The sequence below is a fragment of the Canis lupus genome, chromosome 7, assembly GCF_011100685.1.
Source record: "Canis lupus familiaris isolate Mischka breed German Shepherd chromosome 7, alternate assembly UU_Cfam_GSD_1.0, whole genome shotgun sequence".
NCBI classification, from domain to species: Eukaryota; Metazoa; Chordata; class Mammalia; order Carnivora; family Canidae; genus Canis; species Canis lupus.
The window spans coordinates 72118851-72136430 of record NC_049228.1 but is presented as its reverse complement, the minus strand read 5'-3'; positions in this window follow the sequence as shown (position 1 = coordinate 72136430).

Below are 17580 nucleotides of genomic sequence, written 5' to 3'. Positions count from 1 at the left end.
ATTGTTCATGTTCAGGACTATTAAGAGAATTTCTATTGTAAATATTATACTTTTTAACACGCCAGCTCTTTATTTGCCTCTCGATATCAAGGGTGATGATGCCCAATTCTTCCTCCTATGCTAATAACGGATTGATTTGTGGCCAGGATAAATTGCAATTACTTTTGTTGATACGTTGTTACTGCTGTGCAAACTTCCCTCTTATTTATTTTCGGGTAGTGACAATTGCCTGGACAACATGGATGGGATAATATTGTTGCCACTTACCAGTATCACGTAAGGTTAAAAATATGTCTTATAAAGTCAGCAGAGTAACCTCCACACAGTTTTCCAGAGTGGCTGCACCATTTCACATTCCCACCAACAGTGCAAGAGGGTTCCCTTTTCTCCGCTTCCTCTCCAACATTTGTGGTTTCCTGCCTTGTTAATTTTCCCCATTCTCACTGGTGTGAGGCGGTATACAATGGAATATTACTCAGCCATTAGAAATGACAAATACCCGCCATTTGCTTCAACGTGGATGGAACTGGAGGGTATTATGCTGAGTGAAATGAGTCAATCGGAGAAGGACAAACATTATATGGTCTCATTCATTTGGGGAATATAAATAATACTGAAAGGGAATAGAAGGGAAGGGAGAAGAAGTGTGTGGGAAATATCAGAAAGGGAGACAGAACATGAAGACTCCTAACTCTGGGAAACGAACTAGGGGTGGTGGAAGGGGAGGAGGGCGGGGGGTGGGGGTGAATGGGTGACGGGCACTGAGGGGGGCACTTGACGGGATGAGCACTGGGTGTTATTCTGTATGTTGGCAAATTGAACACCAATAAAAAATAAATTTATTATTAAAAAAAGAAAACATAAAAAAATAAAGTCAGCAGAACACTGAAAATAAAAATTGAGAAGGCCTTACTGAAAAACAGAAATTCAACATTAAGTTCTTGGTGAAAAATGAAAGCTAGTCCCCAATGAAAGTGATTAGACACGTTGGAGGCAGATCAGCAACAGCTTGTGCCCTGAGAATGTGCCCCCGGTGTTCTGTGACAGCCACGCAGATAGGCAGGGATTGAGTTGTGTGCACTCTGAAGGGTCAGAGAGCTACAGAAGGAGCATAAACATACTGATATTTATGTTGAATCATTTGGCTTCTCCTCCTCTCTCCTTTGATTGCCTTGAAAGATACACATTGTGGTGGTTCCAGGCCTCCCACCTTGGAGTTACAGAAATCCCACCTTGGGATCCAGAGATGCTTCTCAAATTTGTGCATAGGGGAAATCACAGAGAATTGAGTTCATGTTGGGTTAGCCAACACTTAGAGAACCTTGGCTTTGTGACTGCTTTGCAATATCATCGATAATTTGGAGTCCTAGCTGTCAATGGATACTGATATTCTTGCTATTTACAATTATTTTATTTTTATTTTATTGACATGTAATGAACACTTTGGGATAGAAGCACCTAGATCTATAATGATTACAAAATAAGCTCTTAGATTTTAAATCAATTTTCATATTATCTTAGAGAAATCTAATTTGTTTTTTAAATTTTAAAAAAATTCCTTAGCTATTTAGGCCCCTACTAAGAAAAATCAATCCCAGGATTTTGTAGTACCTTTAACTTTTGTATATGTAAGTACAATTTAGTCTAAGAAATAAAGTATCATTGTTTAATTTGTTTGCCAAATACATAAAAAGAGAAAGTACAATTAGTACATTATCAGGACAAAGTAAGAACCAAGGCGATCTTTTTGATGAATATAAATAAAAGCATAGGTACCGCGCTTTTGGACAGATTCCGTTTTTATAAGCAGATAAAACCCATAGGAATTTGCATGCTATCAGATGCTCCTTAAGACATCATAGTGCAATTCCAGAATGCTTTAGGAAATTGGGGATTTTGATTATCAAAGCTTTTTCCTATCCAATGTTAGATAGACAGATGATAGATAGAATAGATAGAAAAGGGGGGAGTGAGATGGCAGACTGGCAAAAGGAAAAGAGAGAGAAGAAAGAAGAAAGAAAGAAAGAAAGAAGGAAGGAAGGAAGGAAGGAAGGAAGGAAGGAAGGAAGGAAGGAAGGAAGGAAGGAAGAAAGAAAGAAAGAAAGAAAGAAAGAAAGAAAGAAAGAAAGAAAGAAAGAAAGAAAGAAAGAAAGAAAGAAAACGGGATGCCTGGGGTGGGTCAGTTGGTTAAGCATCTGCCTTTGGCTCAGGTCATGATCCTGGGGTCTTGGGAGAGAGCCCCTTGCATGGGACTCCTTGCTCAGTGGGGAGCCTGCTTCTCCCTCTCCCTCTGCCTGCCACTCTCCCTGCTTGCATGCTCTCTCTCTCTCTGTCAAATAAATAAAAAAAAATCTTTAAAAATTTTTTTTTGAAAAAGACAAAAGGGAGAGAAAGAAAGAGAGGAAGGAAGAAAGGAAGGAAGATAGATGTGCATATGTATTTGTGTGTGACATATATATGTGTATATATAATATATATTTTCTATCTCAGCAAGTTGAGAAGGGCTGCATGGAGGGGGAAAGACATATAGTTGCAAAACAATTGGCTCAATGAATATTTCGTGATTACATTTGAATGATGGCTCCTTCGAGTGATTTCCATGTATTCCAATCCACAATCCTTCCGTCCTCTTTCAGAAAGCAATCCAGTAATAAAGTAAAGAATAAAGAGTAAAGAAAGCCTCTCTATATTTATTGTTAATACCCTTTACTCTCCTGATTCTGGGCTTCACTATCTTCAGTAAGAAGTCAGGATCTCATGATCTCATGAATTCCAAGACGGTACATAGGTGTGAAGCCATACATGGGGAGAAGTGAAAACTTGGCTCCCATGTTTAAGCTCGCCTGTGCTTCACGTGACCCAGAATACCTTGGCCTCTCAGTGTTCAGGGCTCTGGTGGGAAGGTGAGAAGACGTGCCCTTGACACTCTCCGATGAGCTCCCAGCCTGAGATAGGTAAGGGTGGAGAGCAGTTTTCAGGCACTGGCATCTTGATATAAAACATGAAATATTTATTGCATTTTGATGTTGTTCTGGGTCTTCAGGGAGCAACCTCCAGGAGTACACAATGCAAGGAGGGACACACATAAAATATTTAACTTTTTTTTTTTTTTAACAACTGAGATCTTAACTATAAAAAATTTTTTTTCAGGAACCTTTTCTCATGCCAGTCACAGGTCCTTTATTTCTTTTGGTTGATTCCAGATTACATGTACATACAGCTAGTGCTTCTTAAATGCCTATACCTGCAATAACCCCTCGAGGCTCCAGGGGTCTGTGAGCCAACAGGAGGCACAGATTTCTTCCTTGGAGCCCAAGGGATCTCTCCAAAGCTCCATCCTCATCAAATCATCTCCTGCTTAAGTCTTCATGGCTCCCTTCTGGCGGTAGGATAAAAATCTGAACTCTGTTATCAGCGTGGCCTAGAAGAATCTAGGTGACGGATACAAGTCACCTCTTAAAACACCATTCCCAAAAAAAAAAAAAAAAAAAAAAAAAAAAAAAAAAAAAAAACACCATTCCCACCCTGGATTCTCTACCTTGAGCCATGAGAAGCTTTGTGGAGGTCTCCCAAACCCCAAGGTCTCTGCACTGTGTCCTGAGCCCTCCTGTCTACTAGGGGGCTTGCTTCCCCACTAATCGCCAATCTTCATGGTCTTAGGCCACACCACCCCTCACAACACTCAGGAGTAGCACCTGTCACCTGACCTAACAGCCCTTTTGGTGGCCTGTCCCCTTGCACCTGGGGACTCCTAGGGGCAAGGCTTGCGGTCTCTCTGATGTACAGCTCCTCACGCCCCATGCCCCAGCATGGAATCAGCACTGGGTCTTCATTTGGCAAGTGCTTACTGAGTTGAAGCAAGGAGGTCTCACGTACTTTCCCACTTGATGGCAGATGAGCTCCTGTAGTGGTAAACGGTGCTGGGTCTGGAGTCAGGAGACCCAGGCTTGATCTTGTCCTGCGTATATGCCTGTGATTCACTCGTGTGTGTCAACCTCCCTGAGTCCCATTTGCCCCCAGACTTTAACACACGGACGGCAACAGTGAAGCGAAGAAAGGGGAAAGCACTTTAGATCTGTAACAGACAACAAGTGAGTTCCACAGAGACAGCCCCATCAGACCTAAGGCTGTGCTCTGCTTTCTCTTCGGGCCTGATGTACACCCAGAGGGCTGTGTTCAGAGTTGCTGGCCCCTGCTGCCTAAAACTATTAAGAAGCATGGCACACTTGCCCCTCTCTGATCCCCTGTGGGATACATAAAAATAGAAGGAGAAACAGTTGTGGCTTATTTAGAAGGGACAAGATAGCATTTGCTGTCTGGAAGACGAACACCCAGAACATCAAGTCCTAGTCATCCCAACCACCACATACCTTTTAGGCCAGCAAGCTCAGAGCTCTGGAGTCAGGAGGTATTGTGAGTCTGCTCCAGCCTAGGCATTAATTATTTGGTGGATTATTTCCTTTTTCAGCCAGAAGTCATATAGGCCTAGTATAAAGATTTACAATGAAGGTTTGAGATCCCCTTATGCATTTGAATGGGACTGGAAAAGCAATGAGAACAGGATCGAGAGATATCTTACCTTGAGTTCATTTTGAGGTCTAGGTTTGGGGGAGTACAGGCCAAGATGGTGGTCATGCTATAAATCCTCAGGGAGTAAAAATAAAACAACGAATCCTCACATCCACGGAGGAGTAACAAGGAAAAGTAAGAAACAATCGAGCTTCAGGTGAAAATCGGGAGAACAATGTAATATATTAGTTTCAGGTGTACAACATAGTGACTCAACATTTGTATACATTGCAAAATGATTACCGCAAGACTAGTTATCATCTGTCACCATATAAATATGTTAATAAAATATTATTGACTATAAAAAAAAAAAGAAAATCAGGAGAACAGCCAGCGTCTTTCTGCTTTGAATGAGTCCATATCATAATTAGCACAATCAATGCACATTACTTTACAAGACTGGAACTGACATTTTTGGCTGCAAAGTATATCAGGCAGTTTGCGGACTAAATCTGCTCTCCCCTAAGCCAATCTGGGTCTTAGAGGAGCTTGTCTGCTTGGGTGAGTCCCAGTGGGAAAGGAGTCTTGTTAAATAGAAAGTGGTCAGGGCATCATATAACTGCATCCTCAATTCCTGAGTACCCTGGCCGCTCATACCAAGGAAGCTGCACTGGACAGCGAGAATGCCCACGGTTGGATGGCCGTGACTGTCCTGTAAATCTCCCTTGGAACAGAGCTGACTCCAGAAGCACCCATCAGCCCAGGCTTGCTGGAGGAAAACCCTACATTTCGTTTTGATCACACTTCCACTTACGCAAATCTTGGCAATCACTGTCACTCTCTCCCCTGATCTCACATCTCCCAGAGCCTCAACATTTGTGTTTTGTATGATCAAGTCTTCACAAACTCCATGTTGCCAAATATGTTGATCTGCTTTTTTTGCAAATGGGCTATATTTGTGAGCCCCCAGATTGTCCAATGATACCCCCTTTTTAGCCTCTTCAGGAGTGAGGTGGCCCTGGGTCCTGCAGAGGCTCAAGGCCCTGAGGCAGGTGCAGGGAGGGCCCCGTGATGGACTGCATGGTGCTCCATGACCCCATCACTGCTCCTCTGAGACAGCCCAGAGCCTCCACAGGTCCGGGGGGAAAGCCCAGAAGCTCCACTGGGAAGAGATTCCTCCCCCAGTGAAGAACTCGGTACTGTGCAGCTGGCGACAAAGCCTCCATAATCCCCAGCTCTAGTCTGGGCCTGAACCCACTCAAGGCCTCCAGGATGAGGACTCTTCATCACCCCCAACCCAAAGAGGTATCATCCGCGCCCGACCCCGAGGCGGAAATGATCAATTGATCATTTGCCCCGAGGCAATTGATCTGAAAGGAGAGAGTGAGAGAAAACTTTCTTTTCCTTTTAAAATTGGTCTCCCTTCCCTTTTCCTTTTTTTCTCTTCTCTTTTCCATTTCTCCTCCCTGCCTCCCCTCATGCCTTCTCACCCTCCCTTCCTCCTTTCCTTCCTTCATTTCTCTTCCTTCTCATTTTGTTCTTCCTTTAAGCAACAGAGCTGTTGATTCAAATAAAATTGCAGTTTTCAAGTAGATATGGAAAATAATCCAACGTAACAGCTCCGATAAACACGGTGAGTGGCACCTGCTCACGTTCCTTCCCTTCTGGTGCCCCCCACTGCAGGGTGCTCACCACACCTGTACGCACATGTGGGCATGCACTCATTGCACATACCTGTACATGTGCACACCTCCACGCTGACACTCACATATGCACATACTTGTATACACGTGCACAAACCCACCTGGACACATAGCTGTACATGCACATAGACACACACACACATATTCACACATACAAACGTGAACACACACCTGCACACACATGCATGAACATACACACACACACACATTCACACTGCATTGTGGGCCTTGCAGCTTCTGAAGGCCTGTGGGTTCCTTGACGTCTACTCTGGAAGCCACTGTTTTAGTACATTTCGGAAGCACCATGCAGGGTCATACCCACTGGAATTTTGTAATAAAAATTGTGAATGAACTTGCTGCAAGCCAGAGAGCCTACCCTCCATTCATGAAATCCACTCCCCCCTTAAACTTGAAAAGCAAAACCCCCAGGCTTGGGGAATAGCTGGAGCTATAGGCCCCGCTTCCAGACTCCACAGGACGGTTGGCCCTGCACAAAAGCACACAGCCCTGTGACCACCGGCAAGGACTCACCCTTGTGTTGGTTTTCAGGAGTTACCAGTTTGACCAGGGGTGGGGGGGTGGGGGAGGACACCTGGTGGGTTCCAGCAGCGTGCCCTTTCTCCCTCAACCCCGTCCTCTCAGACCTGCCCTTGGTGGCCCTGAGCTGGGCAAGGTGGCCGTTGCGGCAGCTCAACTCCGTACCAGGCCCGGAAGCGCTGCTGGCCACCTGCTGCACAGGCAAACTGAGTCTCCTTGTTGGTGTTCCAAAGCTCCATCTCTAGCCTGAGACAATCTGTGTAGCATCAAAAATGCCGCATGCAACACACAGTGAAGCTCGGTTCCCTGGAAAAGCTTATAATGTTGCGTTGGGCTCCTTTCCTTCCTCCACCTCAGAGAGAGCTCTGCAGGGACCATCTCTTACACTCTGGCTCAACTGCAGGGAACAGGTAGCCCGATGCCAAAAGGCGAGTTGTATCCTTGTCCAGTTGGCTGTGCTTGAAGACAATTTGCAGAATTTGCAGAAAGGTGACTTAAGGTCTTATTTTCATTTCACAAGAGTAGAGGGCTCTGGACCTGACCTAGCTGAAGGTGCAACCATCATAAAGCAAAGATAAAATTTATGAGGATGACTGAGACGGAGGCAGCATAGTGGGTCACCCCAAAGGTATCCAGCCCAACTGACATCACTAATAGCTCCCGCACGACTGTTACCTGAATCTCCACACTTCCAAAACACAGTAGCAACCACCCATCTCTTTGGCTTCCCTCACTCTCGGCTATAAACTACCTATTTCCCTAGTTCACCAACAGACACATCCCTCTGCCCAACTCTGATTCCAGACCTCAGATGGCACAAGCTGGTGATAGGGAAACTGGGTTGGAGCACAGCTGGGGGCAGACAGGAGCCAAAATGCAAGGACACTCCTGGAAGAATCTGCAGGACGTACTTGCTGATGTTTATTCTGGAGGTGAGAGAGGGCCCCGGGGGAGAGATGGGCTTGGGAAGAAGGGGAGAAGGCAGAGAATTAAATAGGCATATACATAAAAAGACTCTTCTTTAGGTTTCTCTCTGCAAAGCCAACATTTAAGAGATAAAATGTAAGAAATAATCAGGGATTATTTCTTGATCGTGGCAAGCATTTTCTGAAGGCTTGTGATGTATAGTGTGGTATACATATATTTTTTTAACTATCCAAGAACCACGAGAGAGGTACAGGCTAGCACTTAGAGTTGTGACTGCGCCCTGTAGGGACTTAGGCCTTTGGCCTTGGTTTTGAAGAATGGATTCATCAGGGAAGCCAGAGAGTGGGGAGGTATGTGCATGAAAGAACACCAGAAATCTGGAGAATGAGTTTAGGATACCCAGAGCACAGCATTCAGGGAGGAGGGTAGTGGTAGAAAGTATAACTACAATGGTAAGAAAGCTTCTATAATCCTGCTGAGGAATTTGAATTCATCATGAATGAAGTAGGTCTAATGACCCAGTGTACAGTTTAGAAATATAATCCTTAATAACTACAGAGTAAACATATGAGTAGGAGCAGCCAGTGGGAAGAAGACCATGGAAGAGGCAGCTGGGGAAGGTCATGTGAGGGATGACAAGGGCACAAGTCTAAGGCAAAGGCAAGGTGAAGAGGCAGGGTTGTGTCTAAAAGTATCTTGGGAGGGAGAACTGAAAGCCTGTAGGACTTGGTGAGTGGGGGGCTTATGGTGGAGGGGAAGTCAGGGGTGATGAGAAGGCATGTGACTCCTAGGCCCAAGGAAAGGGAACCTGAGGGAGCCCGGTCCCCACTCCAAGATTTTTGAAAGCAATCACGGCAGGTCGCTCCTCTTGCTCACCCTTCCAGAGAGGAAGACATAAACTCTTTCCAGAACTCTCGAGAGATTCATTATCTTATTCATTCATGATCTTATTTCTAAGTGAGAGGCCAATTTAGGCTGAGGAATTAGCTTTAGTTATATCAGATGAGGATGGCTACCTAGCAAAATATATGTTACGGGCTCAGCCTCCTTCAGCCTATCATTTCATTTATGAGATGAGGAAAATGAACCAGAATCTTTTTCTGCTTGAAATAGGTGCGAGCTCTTCTCTTGGAAAGAGCTGATCAATAAACATTTAAAGATCAAGACTTTGTTCCCATCAATGTTACACCACCGATAAAGTTGGCACTCAGAAGGGACAGGGCCCTTCCTTCTCTGGGAGGGACGGAGACCACATTTTCCAGTAATGTAGCCCTGTGCAGTGGAATGTGTCCCTTTTTTTGTTTAATTGTATTCTTTGGCCAAGAAATCCCACATTGCCTGGTATAGTCCTGGCTCATCACCAATTACTAATGGACAGTCCTGTGGCTGGGAGCCCATCACTGGCTGGTATGACTCAAATTTTTTAGAGTTGACTTGCAAATAGGTAGAGGGGGATGTTGGGACTTGGGGTATGGACCAAATCAAGCATTATGAGCTATTTCTGTAACAGCACAAATATCTTTTTGGGTGGTTTTGAAAGTCTTTAAATCATTGGTTTGTAAAAATTCTATTAGTCCCTCAACTGTTCCATTTACCACAAACTTCTACATCTAATAAAACCATCTTTCCCATTTAAAAATCACTCTATCGTCTTTCTAGTTCATTATGCAACTCTGGGCTAATAGAACAGAAACATCTATCTTCAGGAGTTGTGCTCAGAGTTACTCCACAAGTGTAGATTTTCCATAAAAGTAAGAGGAAATAGAATCTAGACCAATTTTTTCAAGTCTGTTACCTGATTTTTGTTGCACTTAGTCTGGATGTTTTTTTTTAGTGCTGGGGCATATTTATTTTTATCCATTGCACTGTAATTCTCAGTTATTTGGGAGGAAAAAAGAGCTTTTATATTTAAATTGATCCAGAAGTCATGGCCTGCTACGGTTTTGTGTTTCAATCAGTAAAGCATAGTTTAGATGGCCGTACATGTTTGCAAAAGTCTCTTAGATAATAAATCCTCTTCTCTTAAGAGTTCTGATGTTTTAAAAATGGAACAATCCTACCATGTACTTTTATACAGCCTACTTAGGATTGCCAGATTTAGCAAGTAAAAACAGGATGTCTTGGGCAGCCCAGGGTGGGGTTCAGTGGTTTAGCACTGCCTTCAGCCCAGGGTGTGGTCCTGGAGCCCCAGGATCGAGTCCCTGCATGGAATGGAGCCTGCTTCTCCCTCTGCCTGTGTCTGTGCCTCTGTGTGTGTGTGTGTGTGTGTGTGTGTGATGAATAAATAAATCAAATCTTTAAAATAAATTAAAAATAAATAAGTAAATAAAAACAGGATGTCCAATTAAATTTGAATTTCAGGTAAATAACATTTTTTAGTGTAACTATGTTCTATGGACTCTTTGGGACACTCTTACACTAAAAAATAACTCATTATTTATCTGATATTCTCACTGGGTGTCCCTCATCTAATCTGGGAAGCCAAAACCTTTTATAAACTGAGAGTTAACATACAAACCGAATAACCCTGGCTTCCTTGATATTTCGTGTCTCTGCAGAAGACTATAACCACTGGAATATTTTATTTTGAACAATAGCCCCTCTCTATGTGTATTTACAGAGTGCTTTTGACAGGAAACTGTCATGCTAGATTCTTAGTAAATGAGCATATAGTCTGTCTTTAAGGGATAAAGTCTTTTTTAAAAAGGCAAAAAATGGTGAGGGAAAATAGGAATTTCTGGGGACATGTGGAAAGATGGTTCTCTCTGCATTTCACTCACAACATGTGAAACGGGATGGAGAGCCAATATTCTGGGTCAGGAGGGAGGTTAGATTTAGGTTTATACAATCATTCAAATGTTCAGGCATTATTTCACACAATTCTGAAGTGAGGAAGATGCTAGCTGGGTCTGCACCTAGGACTGTTATATGCTCGAAATGCGGTCTTTTTGTAGCCATTTCCCTAAATTGCATTTGACAGAGACAAAGGATTCCACTTATATTCCAATGAAAATTGCTTTACTATTAGACAGACCCTCTTAAGCATGTGTCACTTCACAAGGGGAAGCTAAGGAGAGCACTTAGCATTCTTTTCATAGGTTTCCACATAGAAAAAAGCCTCCTATTTTTTCACTTCTAAATTCCTTTGGAAAGCTCCCAACCTTAATTTCCCCTTCTCTTCCAGGATGAGAAGACTAAGGAAAAACCCCACATGTGCACAAGGCCATTTAAAGATCGAGGTCAGCCCAATTAATAAAGATATTATATGGCAACCATGTAAATCCAACCCTTAATTTGCTTCAAGCCCACAATACCTTCCCAGTGGCGGTGAGGATCACTTGCAGGCCTTGGAGATTGAGGACAATCTGTGCCTTCATAGGTGAGGAAACAGAGACCCAAAGATGGACACATCTTGCCCAAAGCTACACAAATACAAGATACTATTGTATCTCACACTCATGTTTCCTGAATCTTTTCAATCTGCAGTTATTTCTATCTTATCAATTGATATGTACAGGTGAAAAATCATTCCAGTATATTATTGTTTAAAAACAAAGGCCAGTCTACCTACCTTCAGAGCAGCTTTATTCACAATAGCTAAGAGGTGGAAGCAACCCACAAGCCCATAGACAGATGAACGGATAAACAAAATAGGGTCTGTACACCAACAATGGAATACTATTCAGCCTTCAAAAGGAGTGAATTTCTGGAATGCCTGGGTGCTCAGCAGTTGAGCATCTGCCTTTGGCTCAGAACATGATCCCAGGGTCCTGAGATCGAGTCCCACATCGAGCTCCATGCATGGAGCCTACTTCCCTCTCTGCCTCTCTCTCTCTGTGTCTCTCATGAATAAATAAATAAAGTCTTTTTTAAAAAATTAAAAGGAGTGAATTTCCAATACATGCTGCAACATGTAGCTAAGTACTCGAACTAAGTGAAATGGTCAGTCAGGAAAGGACAAATACTTTATGATTCCACTTCCACAAGGAACCTCCAGGATTGAAATCCATAGAGACAGAAAGTAGAATGAAGGTTGCCAGGGGTGGGAGGAGGGGAACCGGAAGTTCTTGTTTTATGGGTACAGATTTCAGTTTTCCACCAGATGGAAAGCATTCTGGAGACTGGTTGTCAACAATGTGCATGTACTAAACAAAGAAACAAAAAAACCAATGTGCATGTCCGTACACTACTGAGCTAGCTGTGCACTTAAAATGGTTAATATGGTCAATTCTATATTATGTATTATTTTACCACAATAAAAAAGAAGCCTCGTTAAAAAAAGAAATCTGATTCTGTGAGATTCTACAGGGCTGGCTACAACTGCTTTGCCAGTAACAACTGAAAATAGACCTTAAGTATTCAACTATGTAAAGGATACACAAGTGGTAAAAAAAAAAACAAAACAAAACAAAACAAAAAAACACCTAGGTCCAGAGCAGACTTTGGTGACCTTTAGAAGGGAGGAGGCAATGCTTCTCAGGTGGCTGGAGGCGGGTAGGGTAGAGAGCTGTGGGCAAGCTCACAGAGAAGACTGCCTTTCCTAGAGTACCTCCCAGCACTCTGTCATTCCACTCAAGAGACTCACCTTAAATATGCAAATAGCTCGAGAAGAGTTATATTCCAAAACCCTTAACACAACACATTGGCCTTCTCTTCTGGGCTTCCCAACTGGTGTTCACTCTCCAGTGCATTCTCTACACTGGACACCGCCCTGCTTTTGACTTTCTTAGCACCCCAAACTCTCCCCCCAAAGCACTTAGCTAAGGATATGATTTAAGTGCTCTAGTTATTTGCTTAATATCTGTTTACCCCAGCTCCCTGAAGGCAGGTGTGATTTCTCTGTTTCTCTTATGTTCATCTAGCAGAGCGTTTAGTACAGAGCAGGCTCACAATAGATAATTTTAAGTGTCTGGTCAATCAATAACCAGCCTAGAAGACCAAGTGGCCTGTGAGGTTCACCTAAGCAGTGGCTAGGTGAGGTTGCATAAGCCATCACTGAAGCCCTCCCTCCCATCTGCTCAGCAGTTATAAAAAGGTCAGTTCCACCCAGACTCCCAGTATGAAGTATAATGTGAAGGAAGCACCAAAGACGTAAAATAAACCTAAGGATTAAATTTCCAATTTTTAAGATGGAAAACGGCAAAAAAAATATATATATATATATCTTTTAATCATTCGTTCTTCAATTCTAACTATTTGATAATGGCAAGTAAAACACTGTAAATGTTTTCTCTTTGAAGCTTAGTGAGAATTAGCATTAATTACACAACAGAAACCAGTACACCTTTCTTCTGGTAATTTAGCTGAATTTAACCGGTATATGTACAAATATGCATATTACAAAACACTCTTTGCCAATACCCTTAGTACTTGGCCTATTAGATATTCTGTTTGCATCTCTGAGCATTAAAATGTCAAATAAAAATCCTTTGTGAAATCTCTCTCTGTGACCACTAATGTCCTGTAGATCTTCTCTGCAGAAAAGACACTGCCAGGAGGAGAGATGGTGGGACTGTGTAAGATCTCAGGGCTGAGTTTTGAGATTCTGCATCAATGTTGTAAGTAATGGTATTATAGATCTGGTGAGCCACTAAAAACTGAATGTAGGCCCACATTGCAACCAAAATTTATTCACTAATGTCTTCCCCTATCCAAAAACAAAACAAGCTAATGGTTTATTGTATCACAAGTGATTTTAACAGAAACATTTTCCATTTGGTCATTTTTCTCCTATGAGAAATCAATTCTAAAGGTCTTCGTCTAAGGGCAAAGTGTTACAAAGTCATTCGAAAAGTCATTAGGTTGTTTTGGAAGTTAGAAGTTGAGATTTTTAAAATAAATATTCACCAGAAACTGAAAAATGTTTCATCCTCTACTTTCTTCTTTTCTGCAGAATAAAATATCCAAGGAGTTAACAAATATTAATACGAACCTAAAATTCCCCTGTAGTTATAGGAAACCGCTAATGAGGATGGAACCAACCAATCTTTCTTTCATAGGCCATACCTTACTTCAACACTATGATGAAATTTCAGATCAATTTCTGCTTGGAAAAAATAAAATGGTGGGTTTTCATTAGCAATTGGCTTCATCCCTGATGGACATTTGGTATTTTCCCCAAGAATTCATAAATACTTCCTCTCTATGGACTTTCTGTTTCTGCTCCTTCTCATTACTACATACTTCCCATTTAGGCTATGTGTCACCATGAGACCCCAGGTGGTAGAGCTTCCACTTGGAATTACTCTTGAGAACAAAGTTGGCAGTGCCTTGTCTGGAATATCAAAATTTGATAGCACAATACAAAACTTTCCAGTCTGGTATTTAAGAAATGAAAGCTAACATCTGCTCTCCTTGGGGTCTAAGCTAATTACTCTTTACTCAGCAAAACTACCTTTTCATTCCTTCTCCCAGATAGCTAGTTTTTATAACTAACAAGGAATACTCATAGCAATATTTGTAAGGCAACAATTTCTTGATTGATGCTAATGATTTCCAGATGTCCTAGTGGCTCCTCTCTTCTTGATGCAGCATTTTAATATTTCCTTCAGCATATTTAGGTTTTTACAACCAAAAGTCTTCCATCATGAAGTGACACAAAAATTAAAATTAAAATTAAGGTGGAGCTCAAGTATTGGCATCTAAGCTGGAATCTGGATGGTAGAAACGCAATATGCAATTATATAACTCATTATCAAAGTGAAAAATGGAATAAAATAACACAAAAATAACTTTTATGAAAAAAGTTTTCCCTCAAATACAGTATGGCAGTTTTCCAAAAAATTAAAAGCAGAATTACCATAAGATTCAGCAAGCCTACTTCTGGATATATACCCAAAAGAATTAAAAGCAGGGTCTTGAAGAAATATATGTACACCCATGCCCATAAAAGCATTATTCACAATAGTCAAGAGGTGAAGGCAACCCAAGTGTCCATCAACAGAAGAATGGATAAACAAAATGCAGCACATACATACAATGGAATATTATTCAGCCTTAAAAAAGGAGAGTTAGGAGAAATCCTAACACATGCTATAGCAGGGATGAGCCTTGGAGACATTATGCTAAGAGAAATGAGCCAGTCACATAAGGAAAAATGCTGTATGACTCCATTTATATGGAGATCTAGGGTAATCAAATTCATAGACAGAAAGTAGAACAGTCATTACCAGGGGCTGGGGGAAGGGGAGGAGCAAGGAGTTTCAGTTTTGCGAAATGAAAAGAGTCTGGCGTTGGGCGGTGATGTTGCTTATGCAACAATGTGAATGCATATAATGCCACTGAACTGTATGTTGAAAAATGGTCAAGATGGTATATTGCCTTATTTTGATGGATATAATTGTACTGTTCCAAGGGAACATGACTGCAGGATATACTGGGATGGAAGCAGAAGGATGGTAGAGGAAGATGCAGGGCTGGTTTAGGTTGGATCAGGAGAGGATATATCTGTGTGTCCTTGGCCAGGGAGGTCAGCACCATCCAAATTGCAAAGTTCAAACTGGTATAGTACACTTAACATTGACACAGCTGTCAACATATAAGGGGATTGGGAGGAGAGAGTAGGACACAGTAGCAGAATTTTGAGATAACAGACAGCCTCAAAGACTGTGTAAGTACTGTGGCTCTGAGGTCTCCAGGTAGTGGCTGAGGCAGAGTTGAGCCCCTAGGAAGGACTAGGATATGGGAGTATGATTATCAGAACCACTCCTAGCTTGCTGGCGTTGAGAGCTATAGTCCCCCAACAGGAGCTGCATGGAAATCAGGACCCACAACAGAAGTTCATGCAGTTAATATTTCAAATGTTCACTGTCTGCTTTATATTCCTTGATGTTGTACTTAGCATGTGCCATACATAGTTAATGGTTTTCCACAGACTGGCTCATTTAATACTCATATGACCTGAGAGATAAATCCTATTAATACAATTTTACAAATAAGGAACCTAAAGCATAGGATGGCCATAATTCTGTAGATAGGGAATAGGAGCTATGCTTATCTGCATCACAGTTAGAGAAACTTAGTGCTGAAGAGGTTGAGTACATTGAGTACATTGCTCAGGTCACACAGTAACAAGAAGAGTTGAGCTTTAAAGCTAGAATTCTGATTCCAGGAGCTGAATCACAATCACTGGGCTATCCTGACTCTTGGGCAAACTCCAAGGAGACTCAGAAAATAGCCTCAGCTCAATGCCCACAGAGTCACCCCAGGGATGCCCCAGCATCGGGCTGATAGCTCCAGAACAAATTCAAGACTTGCCATTGCCATCCTCCCCTCTTTACCCATCCAGTCCCCCAGTGGCTTAGAAAGAGTCCGTCTGATTGTGCCAGGACTGGCTCAGCATCTGGACAGACTGAGTGCACCAATTGGAGCTGGAGAGATGGAAACTCACCATCACTGCTAGTACACACAGAAAGAAAGCTGTGCACCTGTTCTCAGTAGATAACAGCATTACTAGCTGTAGCAACAACATGAACTATCAATCTAACTTTATTCTGATTCCCTTTTCCATCTAGCATTGTATTCTTTCTGGTCTAGAATGGGTTCTTATTCCAGAAAACAGATGCCTTGAAGCTGGCAGTGTTATCCACTTTACTCCATTCATAAATTTTCCAACTTTAAGCACATACCCATCCAGTTGACCTCAGAGCATGAATCAGATGATAGAATATGCTAAATCTTGCTATGAAATCATTTTTAATACTACGTCACATCCTTCTGAGCCTTAATGAAATAAGTCTCTGGATCTGGATTTTTGGCTAATCCCATATGATGATGCCTGACTCAGATTATTGCCATAGAATGTAAGTCAAGGGAAAGCATTAATGATAAGCAGATAATGCATGGTCAATGTAGAAATGAACAAGGTGTTCCTCATTTCCCTTATCTAACAACATTCTAAGGGCTATGAGATCAAATCCCTTAGAACTTGTGACCTGAACCCCTCTAACACTGTGATTGAAATTCAGTTTAAACAGAATAAGCTCAATACAGAGAATGTTAGCCGTGTTTAACATTTAGGAGGAATATCTTCTTTTAGTGGACAACAGATAGCAGTTAAAAATATTTTGTTCTGCCTCCCTATATGTCATGAGTACTGATTTAAAATTAGAAATGCCTCACAAATATCATATTAACATTGTTAATGTCATTTTGATTATGAAGGACAATAATATCTTGTATTTTGTCATAGATGTTGTCTACAGAGGACTATTAATTATTGTGCAATTAGAATAAAACTCATGGCCTTAAAGACATTAATTCAGCTTCACAAGGTTGTACGCAGATTTTGATAGAAGTTTATATAATATCTTCCAGTATTAGTACTCTACTTCCCCTGATAACAAATTTACCAGACACTCTTTTTTTTTTTAATTTTTATTTATTTATGATAGTCACACAGAGAGAGAGAGAGAGAGGGAGAGGCAGAGACACAGGCAGAGGGAGAAGCAGGCTCCATGCACCAGGAGCCCGACGTGGGATTCGATCCCGGGTCTCCAGGATCGCGCCCTGGGCCAAAGGCAGGCGCTAAACCGCTGCGCCACCCAGGGATCCCTACCAGACACTCTTAACACTGAAAAATGTAAGGTAGCTGGGGAAAAGATACAGGCTGAGAAAAAAACATAAGGTAAGATTTTTTCCATATTATAAAATATTTGAAAGCTGTATCATTCTACACTTATGAAGTTTATGGGAATTATTTGTGTTTCTGATCTTTTCAGTAATCTTAGCTTTAGAGAATTTTCCAAATACACTACACTGAAAAGTTAATTCATCCATTTCTCAAGCACTGAATGAATATAAGAGATATTAGTCTTTGATGTCATTGGGCAAGAGCTTTGTCAGGCACTATCATTTGCATTGATGACTTTGCTATGGCACTCTATTATAATGAGAGCGACAGAAA